Here is a 12,797-nt window from a genome sequence, read left to right as displayed (position 1 = left end):
TATAAAAAAGAACCCTAACTTTAAGAAAAGTTATATCAAGAGCTAAAATTGAGATTGTTTTTCCATCTATTACTTTGATTTTCCTGACCCATTTTTGAGAACTGTCAGCATTCTGGATCAATAATTCCAAATTATTTCTTGAAGAGAGTGAGATTCCTCCCAAGTCATTTAATATGCTTACTAATCAATAAAGATATGAAAAAACAAAAAATCCATATTTATGAGGCAAGCAAATTATATTAAAAGACTGACTTTGAGAAAAGGTTGCTGCTTGCCAAGAAAATTTTATTATTATAAAATATTTTCTGTCATTTGTATTTCTTCATTTTCCCTTCCAGATTATCTGTGTAGCCTTGTAAACACATCATAATCCAAAGCAGTGGAGCTTTACCAATAAAATGTAAATCAACACAAGAGAGCCAACTGCATAATTAAAACAAAAGCGTACCGGGCTTCCCTGGTGGCGCAGTGGTTGAGAGTCTGCCTGCCGACGCAGGGGACACGGGTTCGTGCCCCAGTCCGGGAAGATCCCACATGCCGTGGAGCGGCTGGGCCCATGAGCCATGGCCATTGAGCCTGCGCGTCCGGCGCCTGTGCTCCACAACAGGAGAGGCGACAACAGTGAGAGGCCCGCGTACCGCAAAAAAATAAAAAATGGGCTTCCCTGGTGGCGCAGTGGTTGAGAGTCCGCCTGCCGATGCAGGGGACACGGGTTTGTGTCCCGGTTCAGGAAGATACCACATGCCGCAGAGTGGCTGGGCCCATGAGCCATGGCTGCTGTGCCTGCGCGTCCGGAGTCTGTGCTGCGCAACGGGAGAGGCCACAACAGTGAGAGGCCTGCGTACCGCAAAAAAAAAAAAAAAAAAAAAAAAAAAAAACCAGAAGTTGCAAAACTGTTTCCTATCCCAGACTCCTATCTTCCGTCTTACAATACTGTAACTGACACTTCAGAGAATCAAAGTCCACACCGTGTAGGATTTTTCCCACCAGTACAAAACACTGGCTCAAGGGCAAGTTCGAACTGGCTATTAATTCAGTTCAGCAAACATTTCCTGAGGCCAGGCCCTGTGTTAGCAGCACTAAACGCAAAGAGGAAGCATGCCATCACTGCTTTCAAGAAACTCAGACTCTAGCAAGACAGGCAAAGCACAAATGAAAAATAGCAAGAAATACCTTCCATCTGCCGAAAGGCATGAGCTGCCCTCAAAAGAAGAACACAAGTTCACTGTGCAGAGATGATAGGGAGAGCACAGGGGAGTTTATCAGAGAGAATGCACAAGAAGTCACCAAGACAAGAAAAAGCACATGATACACTCCAGGTGTGTCAGAGAAAGAGGGAAAGGAGCTAAGAATGCCCTCCAATGCCACAGGAAGTGAGGGCTTTATTCCATAGCAATGGAGCATGATGGGAGGTGTTTAAATAAAGGAGGAACCTATCGGGCAGTGCAGTGGTTGGGACTCCGCGCTTCCTCCACGGCGGAAAGGGGCGGGGAGAGGGTTTGATCCCTAGTCGGGGAACTAAGATCCCGCAGGCGGCATGGTGTGGTCAAAAAAAAAGGAACCTATCATGTAGAAGTCCTGTGAACAACTGGTGATAAGCAGGCATTGCCATTAAGAACAGACCACTAAGCAGTCCAAGTAATAGAGATTGAGAATTCAAGCGCAGCCGCTCCTGAGCTATACCACTCATAATGCAGGGAGCAGCAATCCTGGGCAAAGAAGACCTAAGATCCTCTGACCTGACAGTCACAACATTGCTCCGGCGGACCACGCTTGCAGACCTCCCACCACCATCTCTGTTGGTTCCGAGACTGCTCTTCTTGCCTCTTCCCACCCTCGCTCACTCTCCCCACTTTCTACCTCACCAAACGGCCCCAAGGTACAGGTCTCCTCCATCCTTCCAAAGCTCAATTTATGCCACTTCGCTTTTAAGAAAGACCCACGTTAGCGCCTGTTTTCCCAACCAAAAGAAATCCAAAGAGGTATCTATTTTCACAAAAAAGGGGGGAAAATGAGAACAGTGCCCGGCACGTGTTGTGCAGCAGCCCGTACAGAGGCAATTCGCACTGTGCGCTGCAAAAGCGGGTGCAAGGGGCACCACCCAGCTCCTTCCTGGGAACCACACTCAGCACCTCAGCATCAAGCCACCATAGCTTTGAACTGTCACTGAGCTTCCGTACTTTAGCTCAATTTATTCTGTGCATCCGTTAGCAAGATGTGTCCTATGGTCACTGCTTCTTCGCTTTACGCCACTTCGGCTTATGAAAGGTTTCATGGGAACGCTCTGCTTTCAGTCATTGGGGGAAACCCATACTTATTGTCCTCCCGCCTCCCTCCAGCCTACGCATCCACTCTCGGCCTGGCCTTTCCAGCTTTGAAAAGACAACCTGGCTCCGCCCTCTACCGCCTATATACTGCAGTGAAAGATGAGGGGAGAAGCTGACAGGCAGACAAAAGGCAGCAGCAGTGAGTGAGGCCTGACGACAGACAACGGAAGAGTTCCAGGCCCCTTCAACTTTTGAGATGTTTGGTATAATAAAAAATGTAGAAACACCTAAGGGATGGGATGAGAAAGAGCTCAAAATGGACTTCAGTATTTGTTAGCATTTGTTAAATATGGGTGGTACATACACGGGGTACAATGTAAGATTCTCCACTTTTCTCAGTATGAAATTTTTAATTAAAAATATACCAAAACACGGTTTTAAAAATTACAGGATATTTAAAATGTTTATACATTTGACAAGTTAATACAACACAAAAAATGAATTCTAATTGTGTAATTCACAAGGTAATCCAACAAATATTTAGAGTATTGTATCCTCAGGCATTACATGGCCTCCCTTTAAACTTCCTCAGCTCTCCCTCAGTGGGCTATAATTCCCAGTTTACTTTAAGGGAACTTCAATATTTAAGTTATGGTTGGTGTTTATGTCCCTTATACAAACATGCATTCATTTGGAGAAATCAATTATCAAACAAACATCAAAAGTAATCATTTCTACATTACTAATGTGACTTTGCCCGTTAGAGATCAGAATGGCATTACAAGATCATCAGTCACTTATTCTATAGGCCAGAGTTGATGCTATTGACATTTTGGGCTGAACAATTCTCTGTTGCGGAAGGCTGTCCTGTGCTTCATAAATGTTTCAGCAGCATCCTGGCCTCTGACCACTAGGTGCCAGGAGCACGTCTCCTGACTTACGACAACTAAAGATGTCTGTCTCCAGACATCAGCAAATGTCCCCTGGGGGGCAAAATCATTCCTGGTTGACACCTACTGATCTAAACAAGCATAGAGTGTTTGCTTGCCAAATAACAGCAACAGAAGATGGATAAATCCATGGATTCCAAAGGTCCTAGAATTAGCAAATCTTCTCTATAAAACTCCTAGCCCACATCTAGAAAATATTACAAAAAGAAGCAAAATGAAAAGAAAAACTAACAACACATGAGCTAAAATCTTTACTAGGGACAGAACACAGCATAGTGATCCAAAGCACAGGCTTGGAGCCAGAGGACTTACATTCAGAACTCACCAGCTGTCACTCACCAACTGTGTCACTCACCAGCTGTGTGACCTGGAGCAAATGACTTAGCCTCAAGTATCTCAACTTGCTCACCTCTAAAATGGCAAGGAGACAACTAATACCTACCTCCTATGGTTATTTATTTTCACTTAAGAATTAAGCGAAATAATACGTGTAAAGTGCTTAAAAGAATGCCTGGCATACAGTGAGTGCTCAGTAAGTGTTAGCTATTGTTATTTCACTAAAATTCCATATTTTCAATTTATACAAAGTGGAAATCACTTTACAGATTTCAACATACAACACTCTATTTTTAGAAAATAAAATATCATGCTATGTAACTACTTTATCTACTTGACAGAGGAATTATTTTCACCCATTTTCACCATCTCGGTAAAATAATAATGGTTATGATTATGCAATCATAAGAGTGATTATGCTCTCCAATAGCCATTGGAGAAACAAGTGTACTTGTACATCACTGACAAACACAAGCTAACCCCTAAAACTGGCTCTGAGGGGAGATCACAAAGCCTACCATCAACATTAATCACCAAACATATCAGCCAGGGATATCTCAATAAAAGTAACACAGAAGTAGAGATTAGGGACAGAATTACTAACTCCGGGAGCTATGGGGGGAACTGACTTAATTTCAAGAGTTAATGTCTCTGATATGTAGGCTCAGGTGCCCACCTCAGCACTGGATATGAAGATGCCTACCACAATTAATCAGGTCCCAACAGTTCATTTCTAACTGCGGTCTCCCTGAACCTCACTGCGGGTACTTCTGTAGCGTAGCTCTCCATACAAGGCAGGTCTCTGGTAACTGCCTTCTCTGGTTCTTCAGAAAACAGCATGACCTGGCTACACATACTCCTGAAGAAGTTCAAGCGTCTTCTGGAAAAACATAAAATAGAAACTGCCAGCCGAAGTCAAAGTGAGACAATGTCTCAAGCCACACTAAAATGGACTATAAAAAATACAGAGATCTAGGGCTTCCCTGGTGGCGCAGTGGTTGAGAGTCCGCCTGCCGATGTAGGGGACACGGATTCGTGCCCCGGTCCGGGAAGATCCCACAAGCCGCGGAGCGGCTGGGCCCGTGAGCGATGGCTGCTGGGCCTGCGCGTCCGGAGCCTGTGCTCCGCAACGGGAGAGGCCACAACAGTGAGAGGCCCGCGTATCACAAAAAAAAAAAAAAAATACAGAGATCTAGAAACTACCTCTAAACGACGCCAGCACCAGACACACCTCACCATGTAGCCAACACTCTTGCCCAGGATACACGGATACACCCGTGTCTACAGCATGCAACCCTGCCATGTAGCGGACAGACACTGACCAAGCTGGGTCTTGTACAGCCTCTGCCACGGGGACAGAAAGGCCCGGAGAAGGGCGCTGAGTCGCTTAAACCCACCAGTGTGGGAAGAAGCACCACGTCCACCCATTGAGAAGGCCACCCCTATTTGCCTTGACTCTTTCTCTTCCTGTTAAACATTATCCGACTTTCACCAAAAGAATACACAACACTAACTTTCTGCAAACTCCTGCCCCTGTGGGGAACGGCATTCCTGGAGACAAAAAAGCTGGAATCAGTAACCAAGGTTCTAATTCAAATCCGGTCTAATTCAAATCCATTAACCCCTGTGATCCGTTGCCGATCTACAAAAAGAGCCTAACAGCACATTAGTCGTTTGACCAGCCAGCGTCCAGCCCTTTTTCTGGTAATAAAAGCCCACAAAGTCCCTCAGAGTAGGTACCTCTCCCCGCCTCTCAGTCAGCGTGGCTCCGGTGGGCTCGACTCCGCCAAAGAGCCACGGGTGACACGTGACCAGAACTGGCCAATCCCAGTCTCACAGCCTCAAACAGCGATTGGCTCCAGGTCAGACATGTGACCCCATAAGAGCCAATGAGACATCACGAGACTTTTGCTGAGGCTTCTGGGAAAGAGACAGGCGCTCTTTCCGGCTGAATCTAAACGCTGACAGGCTACAGGCGGTGAATATGCTACAGCCAAGTTTCTAACATACAGTTCCGACAACTGAAGTCCATACAGGAAAAGGCAGAGTTGACTCGTGGGGAGAACCTGAGTCCTGATGACTTTACTTGAGCCCTGAATCCAGCTAGCTGTGCCTGACTTTGCAGTTAGGTGAGCCTAACTCAAATTTCTTTCCAGCTTAAGCCAATTTAGGTTGATATTTCAGGCAGCTGAAGCGAACTGATGTATATGTGTATATCTGATTAGTACCTCACAGGATGTGAAAAATGGAATGAACTGATAGCTGGCTTGTAAAACAGTGTATATATATACATGATTATTAAAAACACTGGTCACAGGTATTGATTAATAATAACAAGTGCAAAGAGAAAAAAGTGGGCATGGGAGAGAAATGACTTAGTGTGATATGTGGTTATTCTGACTCTTGAAAATATTCCAAAACATTTGTTTAAACAATTTTATCATAAAGCTATTTCAGCAATAAGAATAAGAATAATAACAAGAGCCATTTGCTGAATGCTTCCTGCGGGCCAGAGGCCGTTGAAATGACTATATTATGTAATCTGCTTGAGTCCTCATAATGACCTTACAAGGTGGATGTTATTATTATCATTCCCACTAACAGATAAGGAAACTGAAGCACAGACAAGTTAAGTTACTCACCCACAGTTACACTGTAAATAAAAGGCAGGATTCAAATGCAGACATTCTGATGCAGCTCGTGCTTTTAGCCATGACACTGAATCTGAACCTACACTCAGAGTTCTAATGCTGTTCCAGTGAAGCAGAAACTCAAACTCAGGCACTCCCCAAAGCATCAAATGGGAATGTAATATACCACTCTTTTAACCCTGGAAGAGTCTTAAGGACTAATTCCTACATAGTTCTGCATTATGAAAGTATACATATTTAACCACATTAGTGATCATCATTTTTTTAAAAAGTGTGAAAACCCTCACAAACCTCAACCAATTGCATCCTTTGGTTAAACAAAAGTCCTAGATGTTCCCAAGACTAAGAGGTATATTAATTAGTACTACCTTTCCAGAAAATAACATTTGCACCTTCCACAAAGTCAACTTTATGAGGACATTCCCATCACTAAGTTACTTTTCACCACTTTTATAGAACAGAAACTTATTTTAAAATCTACCCATCTTAGTATAATATAAAAAAGAAAACAATTTATGAACTGGACTTTCTCAAAATTAAACCTTTTTCCTCTTTGAAAGACACTATTATGTTAGAAGGATACGAAGCCAAGCTAAAGACTGAGAAAAAACCAACGGCAAATCACATACCTGAAAAAGGATCTGTATCCAAATATATAAAGAATTCTCAAAACTCAACAGTAAGAAAACAACCCAATTAAAAGCTAGGCAAAAGATTTCAATGGCACTCCACCAAGAGGATCTAATGATGGCAAATACGCACATGAAAAGATGTCCAATGGCATTAGTCATCAGAGAAATGCAAATTAAAACCATGATAAGATACTACCACATACCTATTAGAATGGCTAAATTAAAATCACTGATAGTGTCAGTGATGTGGAATAGGTGGAATTCTCGTACATTGCTAGTGGGAGAGTATAAAATGGTACAGACACTCTGGAAAAAGGGTTGACAGTTTCTTATAAAGTTAAAAATATACTCACTATACCATCCAGCAATCCCCTCTCCCCAGAGACAGCTACCCTAGAGATAGAGAAATGAAAACTATGTTTGCACAAAAGTCTGTACACAAATGTTTACAGCAGCTCTATTCCTAAATGTTAAAAATTGGAAACAACGCAAATGTCCTTTAATGAGTGACAATGGAAAACTACTCAGTAATAAAAAGGAATAAACTTTCAATACATGCAATAACTTAGATGAATCTCAAAGACAGAGTAAAAGAACCCAGTCTCAAAAGCTTACATGTATGATTCCATGTATAGGACATTCTCAAAAAGACAAAACTATAGGGATGGAGAAAAGGTCAGTGGTTGCAGAGGTTATAGGATGGGGACAGTTAACTATAAAAGGATAGCATCAGGGAATTCTGGGGGGTGATAATATTATTCTGTATTCTGATTGTAGTGATGGTTGCACAAACTACACGTGTTAAATTAACAGGATAAAAGAAAAAAGTTAGTTTTACTGTATGATAATTTTAAGAATAAAATTTTAAAATTATGTTTAAATATGAATCTCAATGTCACAATGGACACGGTTTTTAAAAACTGGAAAGAAATAAAGAAGGATAAGTTTGTTAATAAAAGGTAAACCTGGGCTTCCCTGGTGGCGCAGTGGTTGAGAGTCTGCCTGCCGATGGGGGGGACACGGGTTCGAGACCTGGAATGGGAGGATCCCACATGCCACGGGGCAACTGGGCCCGTGAGCCACAACTACTGAGCATGCGCATCTAGAGCCTGTGCTCCGCAACGAGAGGGGCCACGGCAGTGAGAGGCCCACGCACCATGATGAGGAGTGGCCCCCGCTCGCCACAACTAGAGATGGCCCTTGCACAGAAACGAAGACCCAACACAGACAAAAATAAATAAAAAATAAATAAAAATAAATACATTGAAAAGGAGAACCTATACATTTCCCTTTCTGCAAATGTAGGTTTTCGAGGCAAGAGTAGAGCCTCAGAAAGAATGCCTGCAAACAGAACAATCACTAGTTCACTAAGTGCAAAATGTAGGATACTTTTGAAGAATCCCATCACAGCTAGATAATTGGTCCAGGACCAAAAGTAAATACTGGAAGAAAAATGAAATCAACAGTGTTCCACAGAGGTGGTAGGCAGACTGGCCTGGACTAAGACATCTTCAGTAATAGATAATAAGGGTGCTGATTTGTAAGCATCATTCTCGTCCCACTGTGGACTTCCTTCTGCGACAGTATAAGGATACCACCAGATCATCTTGAAATCAAGTCATGAAATGTACTTTTATGTTTTTAAAAATCCATTCTTGTCCTTAAATTAACTTTTCTTATTAGTTTAGTCATGGTCCTCTATTACTTCTAAAACATTAAATCTTATTTGATTAGAGACAGACTTCAAAAAATAAAAATAAACTGTGATCAAATAGCAGGAACAAAGAGTAGTAACTAAAATTTCTTCAATCTAAACGGAAGATGATTTCTGTATCTCTGTCTTTTACATTTGTCTCCATTAAGGGAAAAAAATGATGTACCTCATAATTAACTTGGCTGGAATGAATCAGACTGCATTTGCAAAGGTTTCAGAAGACCAATGAGCTGTGCTAAACAGTACCACTATCCACCTGAGCAGAAATTACTATCCATAAGTTTCTTTACATAACTAACGAAACAAAAATTTAAACAAAAGAAGAACTACTAGAAAAATATTAGAGATTCATTTTTTAAGTCAATAATTTGCCTCACACATTATTATTTTCCCTGTGGAAACCCAATTATTACCCTGAAAACAAGACCACGTTAGAAAGTAAATGCATTGTGACAAAAGAAAGAAAAGGCAGATTGATACATTATTAAAATAACTCACACGCCATACCCTGAGGAGTAAGGAAGCCATGGCAGAGCAGGCCCCCTTCTCCTCAATGGACAGCACAGCTGTGGGGAAGACACTGCAGCTAGCACAAGCGTGTCACACTTCCTCAGGGAGGAAGCAAGTTACACACCACTCTAGAGAGGGCGCCCATAAACTGACGGCCACGCTCATTACCCAACGTCCAGGCCACCCACAGGCTGACTGCAACCCAACTTTCCCACCATTCCCACACAGGCCCCAGGAACCGTCAGGCCTCTGAGGCTCTGCCAATGCCCTTCCCTCTACCCAAATATCCTTTCCCTCCTCTCTCCGGACCTCAATCCTGCCCAGCTCTAAATGAACACTTCAAGGCCTATTTCCCTAAGAATGCCTCTCTCAAAACCAAAATTACTTCCTAGACAATGATCTGCCTCTTACTCATCCATTATCTTGGATTAAATACACCATGTAAGATGCCTTATCTGACCAACACAACTATTTTATAAATAGGAGTCATGTTTTATATCATCTATGACATGACATGACAACCAATCAGCTCACTAAAACCATTCAATAAATACTCTAATTGAATTTCCCAAAGAGTTGACCTAAAATAACCTAAATGCTAAGCAGTTCAAGAACTGTCCTGAACCAAATTCACTTCTCATTTGAATGCCAATGTCATAGATAGGGATGTTGTATTGTCTTTAAATGTACTTGCCTTTATCCAAAACTAGAATCTCTGATGAATCTATGGGACACACATGTAAAATATTCTGCAAAGGAAAAAAGCTTTATTTAGTGTACTGTGCTTAATATTCAGCCAGACTTGCATTTTTCTCTAAAACTTATACAATTACTGAGTATGCAAGAAGCATTAGAAGAGAGACTAAGTCTATTGAGAAGAAAACTGGAAGCGAAGGTCATCAATCATTTTCTACTTTGAATCATCTCTTTCATAAAGAGGTAAATTCTCCTAAATTCCAGAATGAATGGAATTCAATACAGCAAAGTAAAATGCTTTAAATACATAAAATAAATATCTTGATGGACCTTCCACCATCTGTTTTAGTAACTTAAATTATAAAAAAGAACCCTAACTTTAAGAAAAGTTATATCAAGAGCTAAAATTGAGATTGTTTTTCCATCTATTACTTTGATTTTCCTGACCCATTTTTGAGAACTGTCAGCATTCTGGATCAATAATTCCAAATTATTTCTTGAAGAGAGTGAGATTCCTCCCAAGTCATTTAATATGCTTACTAATCAATAAAGATATGAAAAAACAAAAAATCCATATTTATGAGGCAAGCAAATTATATTAAAAGACTGACTTTGAGAAAAGGTTGCTGCTTGCCAAGAAAATTTTATTATTATAAAATATTTTCTGTCATTTGTATTTCTTCATTTTCCCTTCCAGATTATCTGTGTAGCCTTGTAAACACATCATAATCCAAAGCAGTGGAGCTTTACCAATAAAATGTAAATCAACACAAGAGAGCCAACTGCATAATTAAAACAAAAGCGTACCGGGCTTCCCTGGTGGCGCAGTGGTTGAGAGTCTGCCTGCCGACGCAGGGGACACGGGTTCGTGCCCCAGTCCGGGAAGATCCCACATGCCGTGGAGCGGCTGGGCCCATGAGCCATGGCCATTGAGCCTGCGCGTCCGGCGCCTGTGCTCCACAACAGGAGAGGCGACAACAGTGAGAGGCCCGCGTACCGCAAAAAAATAAAAAATGGGCTTCCCTGGTGGCGCAGTGGTTGAGAGTCCGCCTGCCGATGCAGGGGACACGGGTTTGTGTCCCGGTTCAGGAAGATACCACATGCCGCAGAGTGGCTGGGCCCATGAGCCATGGCTGCTGTGCCTGCGCGTCCGGAGTCTGTGCTGCGCAACGGGAGAGGCCACAACAGTGAGAGGCCTGCGTACCGCAAAAAAAAAAAAAAAAAAAAAACAAAAAACCAGAAGTTGCAAAACTGTTTCCTATCCCAGACTCCTATCTTCCGTCTTACAATACTGTAACTGACACTTCAGAGAATCAAAGTCCACACCGTGTAGGATTTTTCCCACCAGTACAAAACACTGGCTCAAGGGCAAGTTCGAACTGGCTATTAATTCAGTTCAGCAAACATTTCCTGAGGCCAGGCCCTGTGTTAGCAGCACTAAACGCAAAGAGGAAGCATGCCATCACTGCTTTCAAGAAACTCAGACTCTAGCAAGACAGGCAAAGCACAAATGAAAAATAGCAAGAAATACCTTCCATCTGCCGAAAGGCATGAGCTGCCCTCAAAAGAAGAACACAAGTTCACTGTGCAGAGATGATAGGGAGAGCACAGGGGAGTTTATCAGAGAGAATGCACAAGAAGTCACCAAGACAAGAAAAAGCACATGATACACTCCAGGTGTGTCAGAGAAAGAGGGAAAGGAGCTAAGAATGCCCTCCAATGCCACAGGAAGTGAGGGCTTTATTCCATAGCAATGGAGCATGATGGGAGGTGTTTAAATAAAGGAGGAACCTATCGGGCAGTGCAGTGGTTGGGACTCCGCGCTTCCTCCACGGCGGAAAGGGGCGGGGAGAGGGTTTGATCCCTAGTCGGGGAACTAAGATCCCGCAGGCGGCATGGTGTGGTCAAAAAAAAAGGAACCTATCATGTAGAAGTCCTGTGAACAACTGGTGATAAGCAGGCATTGCCATTAATAACAGACCACTAAGCAGTCCAAGTAATAGAGATTGAGAATTCAAGCGCAGCCGCTCCTGAGCTATACCACTCATAATGCAGGGAGCAGCAATCCTGGGCAAAGAAGACCTAAGATCCTCTGACCTGACAGTCACAACATTGCTCCGGCGGACCACGCTTGCAGACCTCCCACCACCATCTCTGTTGGTTCCGAGACTGCTCTTCTTGCCTCTTCCCACCCTCGCTCACTCTCCCCACTTTCTACCTCACCAAACGGCCCCAAGGTACAGGTCTCCTCCATCCTTCCAAAGCTCAATTTATGCCACTTCGCTTTTACGAAAGACCCACGTTAGCGCCTGTTTTCCCAACCAAAAGAAATCCAAAGAGGTATCTATTTTCACAAAAAAGGGGGGAAAATGAGAACAGTGCCCGGCACGTGTTGTGCAGCAGCCCGTACAGAGGCAATTCGCACTGTGCGCTGCAAAAGCGGGTGCAAGGGGCACCACCCAGCTCCTTCCTGGGAACCACACTCAGCACCTCAGCATCAAGCCACCATAGCTTTGAACTGTCACTGAGCTTCCGTACTTTAGCTCAATTTATTCTGTGCATCCGTTAGCAAGATGTGTCCTATGGTCACTGCTTCTTCGCTTTACGCCACTTCGGCTTATGAAAGGTTTCATGGGAACGCTCTGCTTTCAGTCATTGGGGGAAACCCATACTTATTGTCCTCCCGCCTCCCTCCAGCCTACGCATCCACTCTCGGCCTGGCCTTTCCAGCTTTGAAAAGACAACCTGGCTCCGCCCTCTACCGCCTATATACTGCAGTGAAAGATGAGGGGAGAAGCTGACAGGCAGACAAAAGGCAGCAGCAGTGAGTGAGGCCTGACGACAGACAACGGAAGAGTTCCAGGCCCCTTCAACTTTTGAGATGTTTGGTATAATAAAAAATGTAGAAACACCTAAGGGATGGGATGAGAAAGAGCTCAAAATGGACTTCAGTATTTGTTAGCATTTGTTAAATATGGGTGGTACATACACGGGGTACAATGTAAGATTCTCCACTTTTCTCAGTATGAAATTTTTAATTA

This window comes from Mesoplodon mirus (genome assembly GCF_964341445.2).
Source record: "Mesoplodon mirus genome assembly, chromosome: 18".
NCBI classification, from domain to species: Eukaryota; Metazoa; Chordata; class Mammalia; order Artiodactyla; family Ziphiidae; genus Mesoplodon; species Mesoplodon mirus.
The sequence above is the reverse complement of the archived record's forward strand: the minus strand, read 5'-3'. Positions refer to the sequence as shown.